Raw genomic sequence first — 15108 nt, 5'->3', positions numbered from 1 at the left:
GAGTCCTCATCCCTGGAGGTATTTAAAAGAAGGATAGATGAGGTGCTTAGGGACATGGTTTAGTGGTGGGATGGCAGGGTTAGGTTAAAGGTTGAACTCGATGATCTCAAAGGTCTTTTCCAACCAAAGTGATTCTATGATTCTATGATTCTATGTTTCCTTTGTTCAAATGGACGCACAGATCCATAGTATGAGTCAGGAGGAAACAGAGTCTCCATGGCAATTAAAAAGTCCAAAAACACCAATCAGAAGGGGAGGAATATTTATTCCTCCACCAGAAAATCACTGGGATTTGCAATCTATATATTCCTACCTTTTCTTTGCTGTTTGAGGTGCTCATGCTATTCATCACTTACTGTCTTGGCTTGCTACTGTGTATTGTAAAGTAACTGACCCACTAAGTCAGTGGATCTGTTTCAGCAGACTGTTTTCTTTTAAGAGGTATCAGATATTTGCTGATCCCTTTTAGAATAAGAGAAGACACACAAAAAGAACAGCTTCCCCTATCTTTGCATAATAAGAAAGAACTCAGAAACAGTGGAATCACCCTTTAGTTCACATTGTGATATCAAGCATTACATTTCAAAATTTCCCTATAATCCCAGCTCCAACTGTTCCTAAGTAGATGATCATCAAGTCACCCTTTGTACATCTCCAAGTGTGACCTGTCAGAAGGAGAAAAGATACCATATGCAATAATTTTTCAAGATTATAATGCTCAATGGGACAACATTCCTCGCGGGACGGGGGGGGGGCCGTTCTGGTGCTTGGACTTGGTTATTGCTTCAGGAAAGAGCCTAAAAATACTTCAAAAAGATCTATTGTGTCTTCTGTTACCTTTCTGTGCGCACCGAGAATCACTTGTTCCTGCTTTGCGCAGCCTGGCTGCACGTCCCCGAGTGGTTGTTTGCAAAAGGTTGGCACACACCAACCCACCCTGCTCAGCCAGCTGGGGAGAGCGGAGTTCACAGGTACAGACAAACCTCTGGCTTCGTTGCTTACGTTCACATACAGGGAGGAGGACAGTGACTGCCTGGCGAAGAAGCTGCACCCTAAGGTGAGGTATACTGTACAGGACAAGGAGAAAAGGAGCCTTAATCTGCTAAGGTATTTTTTGCTTCGAGCCTATAAGCAGGTGGGGCTGTGATTTTACACAGTTCTTGAGCATTTGTATCAGAGCACTGTAAGAGCAGAACAAGAGCCTGCATCTCCCAGACCTGCACTGCTTTGCTTGGAAGACAAATCCACATTCAATACATGTTACTGTTATCAAATATTTTCACATATACACGCCCACTGAAGAGCACTCTCACCCTAAGTGAAAAAAATATTCCCTCATGATCTCAGTGGCTTTAGTTCTCATTAATTTGTGTACTCTCAACCTTGATTAAAAAAAAGACAAAAATTCCTAAATCCCATAATGAGTTCCCAAAAGGGAATTCAAAGATTCAAAGCAGCAGTTACCTTGGGCCTGGAAACTCAATCTTTCCTTCCTTGGAAAAACGCCCTTTCTTATTTACTAACCAAACAAATTAACACACAGGGAGCCACGCTCCAATGAAAACGTATTATGGGTTGTTCTGCATTCTTGGACTAAAGATGTGGGATGTGGAACAACTCCTTTAAAGAGAAAGCAAGCTTTGGAGTTTGTTTGGTTGTTGTTTATAAAAGCCAAGAAACAACTTCATTGATGTCTTTTGAAGATTTTTAAATAAATAAATATTCTTTCATATGATATTTCTAGAAGGAACAGTGCAAACGTGAACCTGTCTTAAGTGTTTCTGTGGTATCCACTGTATTAACACCATTGAGTGGGGCTACTGGGGATATCTCGAGGCTGCCTTTCTTGACCAAATCTGCACAGATGGTGAGACGAACTTGTACAGCCCCAGGTACGGCTGTGGGGCATCTCTGGAGCACAAAGGAGCAGACAGCTCAAGCATTAGGTGCCACTGTTATCCACAGGCAGGTACGCTGCCTGAAGCTTGCCTATGGTATGGGACTAGCATTAAAGAGACTGACAGATCCTTTGGTTATTTATTCTGAAGAGAGTCACAGAAGCTAAGAATGTTTAGCTTTCCATATTTTTATACAGAAGGAACTAAAATATAGGCAAGTTAAGACCACACAAAAAGCAGGACAAGTGAAGGTGCATTTATGCAGCTGACATGAATGAAAATAATCACTAACTAATTAGTGCTGCCTTTTTCTGACTGTGAAATATGTTCTGTTAGTCATTTGAATTCTTGAAATTATGGGGGAAAAGGCATTGTGCTAAGATAAATGAAAGAGAGCATCCACAATTTTGTAACCAACGCAGAAATCTTAAAGCATAAAGCCTTTCCTTCCTCTACTGAAACATTTCAAAGGATACGTGTCCTTCTAGAGAAAGGATGACTCACCAAGAAAGCTAAAGAAAATTCTTCCTGTGGTCTGTAATTTCACAACATGGTCTACTAAGCCATAAACAAACCTGGAAGTAATAATGTCTTTGAGAAAGAGTAAATTCCGGAAATATTTATGGTAAACAGGTAATTCCACAGTCAGCTACAGTGCTAGAGGTCTTATGGCAGCTACCATGTCTCCAGGTAAATTTAAAATTAATTTAAGGAGAAACAGTGGTTCCAAGTCTGACAACAGCAAGTATTGCCAAAGCCAGTAAATACTTCGGCATTACTCGATGTGTATATTTCAGTCATGTAGACTCAATACGTTTGCAGTGGTGTGCTGATAAATCACGGAAATGTTCAAACTACATAGTGACTAGAGGGGCAAGTTGCCAAAAAGATGTCAGGCTGATAACCACATTCTGAAACAGTAAAGTTGAAAAAGAAGTAAAATCTTCCATAAAAATAATTACAATAATTTAAAACAGTGCAAGGAAAAATAAAAAATTTAGGTAGTTTTACACATAAATTCTGAATGTATTGGCAAAACTCACTTATGAAATCTGGAATAAAAAAAATACTTCTAAGGGTATTTCATTGATAGAAGTGTAGATTGCTTTGAATGCTGGTGCAGGGGTGGGGGAATTATGGGTGGCACCATTGTGGTGCCTTCTGTAGGTAACCAGCACAACTGAGTGCCTCTCTCAAGTACCTGCCCACTGACACAAACGGGAGGAATTAAAAGTCTGCATGCAGTTGGTGGGTTTACTAGGACTGTAATGGGGGCAGAATTTGGCCCCAACAGCAGCACTTAGGCTGGTGTGAACCCATTTCCCCTTTCTGGCCATCGTACCCCCTCATATGGTACTTCATGTGAGTGATTACTTTACTGCATGAGTAAAATGCACTTTTCCTAGTAGACAATACTGGCTCTGCTTGGGTGAAGGGAAGCTATGGTAGCTGCTGTACTATTATTGTACTTCTTGGTTCATTTTGGCACGTGATTAAACAATAATCCCTTGGTTGTTACGAGCTTATCTGAACTTTATCAAGTAGCTAAATGCTAGTTGGCCTTGTCCAAATAAAGGGGAGAGGCTTATGTTTAAAGGCAGAGTATCCACTACAGCTCGAGGCGGGCTATAGGAGGAGCGAAGGGATGGCTCTGTATCTGCCACTCACGGTGCTAACTTCTGTTTAGAGAACAGTGATCGCATCAGAGCAGAGCCTTGGTCTTCAGTGCGCAGCTGGTCACCAACCAAGTCTTGAAGTTTTCTTACAAGTTTTTTTCTCTTACGTTAGCAGTAGTGGTCTAAAATCAGAGTAACTGTTAGCATAAAGTGCCTGAATTCCCAGATGCACTGAATTCCCTATTTGTAGCTGAAGGTGAGTGTACACAAGCATATGAGGACCTATCACTCTATGTGATTTACCTACACACCAAGTGCTTAAATGCAATTTAAGTACATACTTGCAACATGTTCTATCTCCTGTAATGGGTGGTAGTATTTTTAATTACTGATTTTATTGCCTATAAGAAGGATATAAATGAAACATCGAACACCTTGTAAGTGTGTTTCTGCAGTTACATTGTAGGGGTGGTTATAATCTCTTCTTAGAAAAAGCTTGATATAGAAAGGCTGTGTCCTCCTGGTATATGTTAGCTTTAATCACTACTCTATGCACCTCTTAGGGGAACAAAACAGATCTCTAATTATCCACATAGTTACCAAGGTGATTATGGTGCAGTGAAAAATACAGAAAAATTTGAGACTCATCTCCAATATAAGCTAGGCTTTGTGCAACCAGAATAGGACAAGAGATAGAGATTAGCTTATTTAATAGAAAAAGGACCACTTACACAGTTGAAGTCATAATGCTAGGCAAGAGTAGATGCTGAATTAAAGTACAGATTCCTTTTTTTAATTTTAGGTGCAAATTGATGTAAGTAAGTGGTAAGTTATATAAGGGTAACTTATATAAGGGTAACTTATATAAGTAATTTACGTAAGTGTAGACACACTACACATTAATTAAGCATGAAAAGTGTATTCTCTTTCTACAACTGTTTGGTTTTCTTTTTCATTTTGACAAAACCACATATAGCACATGTACCTAAAATTCATCTTTATATTTCAACTCATTCTTTGGGTAAAACAGAAAGAGAGACTATAGGTGGGTGTAATAATTTAGCAACCCAAACTCCTAAACCATTAGTTAATTTACTGCAAAGCATTGGGTACTAAGGAACATGAGAGTGATATATTTGTCAATTTGTTTTTAAAAAGAGCACATGCATCTCAATTCTCCTGGTCATTGTTACCTTGCCTGCACAGAATTTGTATCCTCCCTTGATTTAAGAGGAAAAACAAGAAATAAAGCAATGTCAAAGGTAAGACTGTATCTGGAAGATTATATTCATATTCATATATTCACTACAAAATTCCTCTATATAGCTTAAATTATAGTTTCCTAAACTTGAGCCAGGATCAAGACAGGATCTAAAACCTTGAGGCTGTCATTCTGTAGGAGAGAAGCATGAGTCAGCTGTCAGTGGCTGCCAGGGGGAGGAAGGGTCATCACACCGACAGGTATTTAAAAAAAAATATTGTAACATATGGCCTTGTCCTACTCAACAGAAGATGGAATGACAGGGAAAAAAATTGTCACAGGTTATACAGTGCAAAACATGTCTTTGTAGGCTGTTTTCTCCATGCAGTCTATACCTGTGAAGTGAAAAAATAAATCCTTTGCACCAAAGATGCTGGTCTGAGTTATTTTAAGCAGCCATTTTCCAGCATGGATTTGCCAGGGAGGGAGCTCAGGGATCTGGCCTCCCCTTTAACAGCAATTACACAATGCACGCTCTCCCGTATCACCGGACCACACGGCTTCCTCACATAGGCAGGTTGTGCCTAGGTCTTGGTCCTTCCCAGGGCGAAGAAGAAAAGGAATTATAGGCATGACCAAAAAAAGGCCGCTTGGATTAGCTGAGCTGGTAAATGACTCAAAGAAGGTAAGAGTGGCAGCTTCTACAGCAAGGGGTGTAAATAAGGAAATAGTTCTCCCACTGATTTCTCTCAAAAGGGACTAGAATATTATTTTATCACCAGGACAAATAGTCAAAGTATTATTCATAAACCAAAGGAATTTTCACAATCAGAGAAAAATATTATAACTAACACATTTATTTTTAGGTAAAATAATAGTTTTGATAGAGGGTTTTTTCACTAAAACAGCACTTTGTCTTTTTCTGTATTATAAAGTTAGCTGCACAGATAAAATGAACCAGAAATGGGCATGTGTCCGTGATGGCAAAACTTTGGTCCCCGCATAGAGTTTTGATTGTTGCTCAACCCTTCTTTGTCATTGGTTTATTATATTACCGATTCTATTTATCTTCATTTACCTTGAGATCCTTCTTTCTGCAACACTTGCGAGAACAGAAGCGAGCCAAACCCTTCACAAGGGAGCTATTCACTGCCGACGCCGCTAAGCGGTCGCTCAGGGTTGCTCATGTCGAGGGCGGCTGCAATTGTTCCTACAGGGTTTGTGGAAGGCTTTGTGGGAGATAGCAGCATCCTTTCCGACCCTACAGGATGCTCACACCATAAGCGTGTGTATCACCACCCTGATTCTTCGCCTCCTCCTCCTCCAGCACAGAGCTGCATCCAGTGAGGAAACAGCTGGGAAGGGGCTGTCAGTGACCATCACACCTTCCCTTTTCAGCGCAAAAAGCACAGGGCAGGTTTCTTCCCTTTTCGCTGGATGATGACTCCTGTGTTTCATCAAGGATCCTACGCACGACAGGCGAACCAGTCCGAGCTCCCATCTGCTTTCCCCTTCTCTCCTAGCACCCGCCCAGGGAGGCAAACACAGCAAGGCAGAGCTGTGCTCAGCTGCAGCAGCCAGGCTGCACAGCGACGCACTCCCCCTGCGGAGGCACGGCTGAGGCGCAGAAGCTCCATTTCCAGAGCACACCTATCCTCCCAGGTTAGCTTGCACAAAGCAGCCTGTGTCCCTTCATTCTCCTCCACAGATACAATAACTTTGCTGAATGCACAGCAGGGCCTCACCCTGAGCAATGAACTTAACGTGGCCAACTTAGGGAGCAAAGGTCTTACTGAGCAGTAAGAGTGGGCAAACAATATGACAGGAATGGTCAAGCATTTGTTTGATAGGATATGCTGTTTCCTGTGCTCTCTCAAACCCCAAATATTACACGGGGAAAAAAGGAGGCATATTAATCTGCAATAATCAGGCAAGAAGGAAACAAATAGCCAGGGTCAGGATGACAGCTATTCCCCCACGTGGGTATATTTAGGGGCTTTGCTGAACAGGCTACCATGTGAAAAACCTCCCTGTATTTCCCCTGGTGCAGCAGCTCAGTGCAGTGGTTTGCTCCCTCATTTCTGGGCTCCTCGGCAGCAGGAACACAATCAGAGCCAGCACTGGGGCACTCCTCCCCCTGGGCCGGCAGAGCGGATCCCCTGCCCTCGCCCTCACCGGAGAGGCAGTGATCTCATTCAGCGCCAACCGCCCCATGGACGTCACACCGGGCGCTGTAACGGGACGCCTGACCACCCGCCAAAGACGGCACATCCTTTGTCAATGGGCAGATTCATTCAACTTGACAGTGCCCCTTCCCAGGCAAATGTTTGAAATGGCCATGAAAGAAGCTTGTTTCCTGTTCCCAAATATTAACCGGAAAGAAGCCTACTGTGTCAGTGCTTCGACAAGACCCCTTGTCCCTTCTGGAGTCTGTATGTGTAGAGTCATACATAGACAGATGTTAAAAAAAAATGTAGATTTGACTGACAGACACAGCGATTCTAAATTTGTATAGCAGATTTTAATGATGTATGGAGATTTGTATTTATTAGAAACAGGAAAGAGAACAGGAATGAAAGTAAACAAGATTCAGGACAGGTCTGAGATTTAGGACAAATTATTTAAATCTAACCAACCTATAAATAATTGCTTAATACCAAAGGAAGTTCTTTGAAACTTAAATTAGCAGCAGCTTGAGAAGCGGAAACCTTCATAGATAAATATAGCATGGGTATACTGTATCCCTGAAACTGTTCTTGAAAACATTAAGGCAGTAAGTAACAGGGAGGCAGCCATTCACATTCTGATACAAATGCTCTCCTTCAGTAAAAGTGCTTTGAAAGGGATTTGCATGGCAGGAATTCTCAACAGATTTGCTATCACTTAGCGAAACATGCTGCGAGTAGAACAGCATTTGCAGCAGACATTATCTGACCTGGGTCATCTCCTGATTAAACATATATAAATTGGAAGGAGATTAGTCGTTAAACCAAGTAGAAATACAAGCCAAGATACAGCTTACATGGAGAAACTATATCCAATTAGCTTTGCAAACGAGCTAAAAGCAGGAATTAAGAGGAAGGTAGTTCCAGGACACTTCTGCCAGCACGTCCGGTTCAGGATGCCTGAACACATGCACGCTCCATCGCATGTGTGATTTATATTTCCACATTCTGTGCCACAGGGGGAGTGTTTCAAACATCATTAAATCTTGACATGTCTATAATTGGGAAAGATGCAAAACGAAGGAATGAATTAAAGAATTTCAGGCAGGTAACAAAAAAGTTGCCATGCCACATTATTTTAAAACCAAGAGTTGTAATCAGACACATATGCATCACCATGCCCCCAGGTCAGTCAGGGAGTGGGCTGAGATCTCACCCTAAGCTGGTGTCTCAGTTCAAAGCCAGTCCCCAGAAACTGGACAGGAACCAAGATGTACCTGAACATTTATGCATGGTACCTCAGCCAGCTTACCCTTAAAATGCTGTCTGGCAGAAGCGAAACTGTTCATATAGTCCTGGTGAAGGAAGGTGTATTTAGCAATATAGCAAAGCTCATGAAAGGGGAAGTTCTCCGGTGATTGAAAGGGACTGCATAGGAATGAAAGCCCTGGCTAAGCAGTTAACTGATCACCCATCCTTATACACCTGATGCGATCCGTCTGTCAAAATGACAGCACGATCACTGCAATCTCCCAAATAACCACAGTACTGCATAGGTCAATTTTATTCCTTTGGGGATTAAAATATCTCATGGTATCATACCACATAAGCTAAGATTTCCCACTGAAAAGCAGAAGCTTTGCCAAACATTCATGTGGCTGTGCTGTGACCTGCTGATTCCTTCACTGCTGTGAAGAACTGGAGGCATAAATGGTAGAGGTCCTTTCAAGAAAATATGGACCCAAGTTACAGATGTCATACTGAGATGCCCAACAGGAACTCTAGAATGACCCGGGTTCATATCCAAAACAAACTCCTCCAGAAAGGTAAAAGCTGTAGTAATTGTGCAGTGCTAAACATCTAACCCGTGTTTAAGTGTTTCTAAACAGAAAGAACATGAGGGTGACTGAGTAGAGAGTCCTGAGTACATTCAGTAATAGTAGGCACCAGACGCAAAACTGGGTTGTGGACTCAAGTGCTGAGTCCAAAACCATTCAAATTTCAGTGACATTTTGTCCTCGAGTTGCAGGCTGAATGAATCACAACTTCAAAAATCTGAATCTTTTGCTCTGATATTTTCAAAAGCCTCACTGCACTTGAAGGAGCACTTAAATTCTCCATTTTACTCTGCAAGCCAAAATTCCACTATCCCATTTTCTACCAAAAGTGGAAGACTCTTGTGAAGAACTACTTATTTCATCTGTCATGTCACATTTTTCCCCATCTTCTTATGACTTAACCTATTTCATCTAACCAATCTCCCAGCAGACTGTCCACCTGGTTAAATCCTTTCTAAAATGCCAACTTTGTAACCAATTCATGCTTTCACTTAAAGCATTCTTCACACTGCCGGTTCTTACTGGATCTCCACGAGTCAGAGGCAGCACAGGCAATTCTCTGCAACATGATTTCGTTGTAGGAAGTGAAGCCAAAATAATTACTTTTTCTAAACTATTTTTATTTCTTTTACAGGAGAAATGTTGAAAAAGTCTTACTTTCCATTCTCAAATGATTTTTTTTCTCCAAAATGACAATTTGACACAACAAAAATACTATTCTTTGATCAGCCACGCAAATATTAGGCACAAAACCAGTAGCATTTCCCAAAACACTTTAGTGATACCACTGTCAAGTTGTTATACTTCAGACTGGAGCTCTACACTGTGAAGTACTCGGAAGCTTTGTGGGGATTTTTTTATTTGTAGTATTTTAAAGGTATTTGGCAACAAATAGCTCTTCAGATCTCCAGTTTGCCCTTTCAAAAAGATTGCCTAAATCATATTTTTGATCCCTCTATAAAAGTTTGAATGAAATGAAAAATTAATGAATAAATGAAAGAAAGTGCCCTGAACCTGACTCCACAGTTATTCTGAAGATGTACATGGTGCAGAATCTATATAGGCCATGGGGCAGCAGGTTTCTTCACTAAAACAAAGAACTAATGCTATTATTACAACCTCCAAATATGCATTTATTTTCCAGAATATCAATGTTGGCACATGCAGCTAATGGGGAAAGAAGTGTTGCTGGGATCTTTCATTAATATCTTTAACACTGACTTAGCATGAACTGGAGAATAACGAAACCTTAAAAATGGAGAGATATAACAAAACCCCAAAATTGTAGGGTGGAGCTTTTACTTGCCTTTAGTTTCATACCCAATTTACTTCCTGTTAGTAGAAGTGCAGTAACATTCTTTGTACAACTTCGCTGCAAGCTATTGTTTAACCAGCACGATAAATCCTGCATTAACTTGTAGCCATCTCAGATTTGATGAGAACGGCGTTCCTGCATTAGGCTGCCCTCTCCAGCATGTTTAGAATGAAATACTGCATAAAACACACCAAAAGAAAGGCAAATGATGTTATCCTTCATGGACAGAAAAAATGTTTTTGGCATTTATCTACCATAACATTTAAATCTCATTACTGTGATAAGCCACAGGTGCACTCTCTCTCCCTCTCCCCTAATAAAACTAAAGGCACAAGTAAAGTATTGTGATTATTCATTAAACAAAGCCACTCCCAAATTGCTATGGTGCTACACAGCAGAGAGCCAACACCCAGGGCTGCTGCTGTTAGAGGTTCCTGCTCGCCAGCTCTGCAACTCGCTCACCAGGCGGAATTCAGTGAAAGAAAATTGGAGAGCAGCGTTGTCATACAATTGTCTAGAAGGTTTTACAGAATTCAGCTCCTGCCATGACGTATCTTCCACTTGACCCAAAGCATTTTATCCAGCAAGATTTCTATATAAGCCAGTTTCCAAGGAGAGGTGACTTAATTTATTCTACTAGCTGAGGCAGTCAGAAAAAGCAAGGGGTGTTCAGTTTGAGATTCACTTGACAAGGGCTGACCTGTAAAAATAGAGATGTTTTCAGGCTCAAGTCCTGTAACAGATCATAACAGTAGCACTGCTTTACAAAAATGATCTTTTGACAAGTGGCCAAGCCCAGAGCATGAGTTTAACCTAAAAAATTTTTAGAAATTGCATTAAGATAGATTGAGGAGGGAGCTGCACAGAGAAGTTGGAAGCTTAAGTCTCTCTGCTTAGTTTGAACCGGATCACTGAATGAACTTGCAGAAGGTTGGTTTGCTCACCAAACAGGCAACAGGAAAAAAAACATGGCAACGTGGTGTGCTGTCATGAAGGCAAAACCCTATGATTTTCCTGGAGGGGTCCTTGCTAACAGAGCCACCTTGCTAACAGAATCTGGTGCTGCAGAGCAAAAGGAGTCATTCTGCTTTACATGAGCAAGGTCAGTGACAGGAAGAAAACCTCATGATCATAATACCTCTGGAATATTTTTTCTCTTCAATTTATATTATCTGTAAACACAAAGCACCAGTTTCATTTTCCCCACGTTTTTGTGAATTTAACAATTCTTCCCTTAAATGAACATGTTTAATCTTTTAACATGAACATCTTTAAGTTTCTTTAGTCTTCCAAGGCACATGCCAGTTATCTGGAAAAGATTTGTTAAATTAAACTTTTTTTCCCCTCATTTCCCGAATCAGTAGGAACTAAAAAGCCCGTGAGTAATTCAGACCTGAGCTCTGCTAGCCAAATGCATGTGTGGCAAGCACTGGAATGGGCAGCCCAGGGAAGTGGTTGAGTCCCCATCCCTGGAGGTATTTAAAAGACGGTTAGACGTGGTGCTTAGGGACGTGGTTTAGTGGTGGGATTGCAGTGTTAGGTTAACGGTTGGACTTGATGATCTTAAAGGTCTTTTCGAACCTAAATGATTCTATGATTCTATGAAATGACCCCCCACTGACTTCACTGGAGCACCGCACAACGTGTGTAGCACCACACATTTTCACAACACAGGCTCTAACAGTCCAAGCTCATACAGATAGATTCAAACAGTATAGTAGCTCCCAGAAATTCTTACAGCCTGCAGGAGAAATAGTTAAAAGGCAGAGCTACTTGCATTTGGAGTTTCATATTCCTACATTTCCTGTATTTAACAGAAGAAGTGAGGTGGTTTTATTTTAAAACCAATCCTACTGCCTCAGAGAGACAGTTGGAAAATTCCTATTATTATAGTGCACTCATGCTTAAGTTTCATTGACATAGCAGTGTCAATCACCAACAGGATGGTCTCATAGTTCAAGATGTGGCTTGCTACTGCTTATGTCTATTCTCAGGCTTTTATGATGACTCTACTTTAATTAACTAGTTATAAGAATGTTATTTATTTTTTGGGCTGAGCCAGGACAGCAAGAGCAGAAAGTGGGACTGGTTTTGCATAACACTAACATGAGAGACAAAGTCAAGCAAACTTGATGCTGATATATTGCACAAAACAGCCAGGACGTTTGCAAGGAAATACAGGTGTGACAATCTTATTGGTCAATAGAAAGAAGAAACCTGAGTATAATGAACACCTCTCAAAAAACGATGAAGGCATCCTTAGTTGTACCCGCTGTCTGAGAGACTCATTTTCTTCTAAAAAAGGAGGGAAGAGAAAAATTTTATAGGAGACCACAACGAAGGTCCTGACTCCTAACCATAGAGAACAGCTTCACACATACACAAGCATGGCATTTGCAACATCCAAGTGTCCACATGAAGCTCATCTAAAGCTTCAAATAATTTTTAGCTTTTAGATGACATCTCTGCCTGGTTTTTTTAGGATTTTAAAATAGAAAGTATAGGGAGCTAGAACAGATGGTGGAGCCTACCAGCTGGTTACAGGTTATTATTTGATCATCCTATGAGATAGGTGAAAGTAACATCTATCATATAAACCTTTAATGAAAATAAGAGTAATACTTATGGTCTCCCACGCCTATGGTCTGTTGGCATGTGGCACCCATATAGCTGCACATTACTGAAGAGCATAGCATGGATTATTTGCTTCTCTCCAGGGAACTGGCATCATGTACCTGACTGCTTTCATTACCTTCAGCTTGCTTAGCTTTTTAGTAAGATATCTGACATTTTAAACTTACAGTCAGTGGAGAGAGCAGCCCCGGTTATTGAATTAGCAGCACTGCTAGCCAGTATGTCAAAGTAGCAGACACCAGAGCTTCACACTAACTAAGCAAAGATGGACATTTTCCCCATTCCTCTTGTGCTGCTGATTTATATCCCCTCCACCTGTGCCAGAAAGCAGGTGGGTGCTACTGATTTGCCCCTGGTTATTCCTGCCCAGCGACACCTGCAAAACACGGCAGGCTGCTGGTCGCAGGCAGCTCCCTGCCAGCTGCCTGTTTGCTCTGCAGCTCCAGCAGCTGCACGACATGAAGTAGGAGTGCAGGAACTTAAGCCCCAGCCTGCTGGTATTTGTAATGACTCAACGCGTTAAACTCTGAAAACGTAGCTAGTCAAAGTAGGATGGCTACAGGTCTTTCAACAGAAAACAAGAAATGACGCCTTGTTTCATCTGTTTCCATTCAGACATGTTAAAAGCAGAAGTGGCTCCTGACAGACCATTGACATACCAACTCTAGTATGTGCATCTTTACGTATGTGTAACTCTTCATGAAGCTTTAAGTGATCTACTTTCAGATCACACTCTCACCGCCATCTTTTCCACCCAATTTTATTGGAATACAGAGATTAGACCACCTGTGACTTGACTATGGGAAATTCCCTGCCTCCCAGGGCATCTCCAAGTGCTACAGCTGGATACAGAGAACAGCTGGGTGCAAAAAGACCATCTCGCCTAAGCTCGCTTCTGTATCAGCCATTCTCAGCTGCCGGAGTGACCTTATGGGGAGGGAGGGGAAATGAGAGCTGGCTGCTCTGTCCCAGCTTCTGAGCCTCTCTGCTAAGCATAGCTGAAACATCTCAGCCCTTGGACCACTATAAACTAAATGTTTCACAAGATTTGGGATAGCATTGCTTATGCCAGCTACAAAAAAAAAAATATGTAGTGTTAAAGGAGCATTGTGCATTTGAATGCCAAGATAGAGCCATGTTATCATCACGCCACTGGCTGGAACTGGGCCAGCAGGAGAGCGGCAACACCCATCCTTCTATCAGCTCCCTGTGACCGATACTGCTTATTTAGTGTCACCGCCTGCGGGAGGGTGCTTACCATTTCCAGGCCACAACGTTTAAACAAGACTTTAAGTACACGTTGCCTTAAGTCCCTATAATTGGCTTAAATAGCCAGCTAACTATTCTGATAGGGGTATTACAACTGTATTTGTACAGCATATGACCCACATGGTGGTGAAACATGAGCATCTCATGGGTAAAAGTTAATAACGATTCATTGCTGTTCCAGCAATAATATCCTAATCTGTGGCCACGGTATGGCATCTTTCCATTAATTTAGCTTTTATGTGGCAACAGGTCAGCAGTAGCTGAGAGTGGGATATGTCTCTGTTCAAGCGTAAGTTCACCTTTGTGCTATTTAACCTTTCTTTTGTATATGCTACGTATGTAGAATCACAAAATAACAGAATTGTTGGATTTAGAAGGTATCTCTGGAGCTTTCCTAGTCCAAGACCCTTGCTCAAAGCAGGGTCATCTGCAGCAGGTTGCTCACGGCTGTATCCAGTTGGGTTTTGAATATGTCCAAGGATGGAGATTCCACAACTTTTCTGGACAGACTGTTCCAATCTTCAATCATCCTCGCATTACAAAAAAAAAGAAATGTATCTTAAATTTGCATGGAATTCCCTGAATTTCAATTTGGACCCATTGCCTCTCGTCCTGTCACTTGATGTCAGAGAAGACTCTGGTGATGTTGTCTTTACTTCCTCTACATCAGACATTTATACACATTGATGAGATCCCCCTGAGCCATCCCTTCTGCAGGCTGAACAGTCCCAGCTCTCTCAGCCTCTCCTCAAATGACAGATGCTCCATCTCTTCATCATCTTTAAAGCCCTTTGCTGGACTTGCTCCCATATGTCCATGTCTCTCCTGTATTGGGGAGCCCAGAACTGGACCCAGCACTCCAGATGTGGCTTCACTTTCTTTGTCCTGCTGGCAAAGCTTTGCCTAATGCAGCCCTAAGGGCTGCTGGTCACCTTTGCCACAAGGGCACGCTACTGGCTAATGTCCAACTTGCTGTCCACCAGGAACCCCAGGTCATTTTCTGCAAAGCTGCTTTCCAGCTGGTTGAACCCCAGCATGTACTGGTGCCTCCCCAGGTGCAGGACTTTGTATTGCACTTTGTACAAGTTCATGAGGTTAATTTCTCTGACCTGTCAAGGTCCCTTTGCATGGTACCACAACTGTCTGGTTTATCAACCACTTCTCCCAGCTTT

The sequence above is a fragment of the Egretta garzetta genome, unplaced genomic scaffold (genome assembly GCF_000687185.1).
Source record: "Egretta garzetta isolate BGI_Z169 unplaced genomic scaffold, ASM68718v1 scaffold629, whole genome shotgun sequence".
Lineage (NCBI taxonomy): Eukaryota > Metazoa > Chordata > Aves > Pelecaniformes > Ardeidae > Egretta > Egretta garzetta.
Note: the sequence above shows the minus strand (reverse complement) of the source record.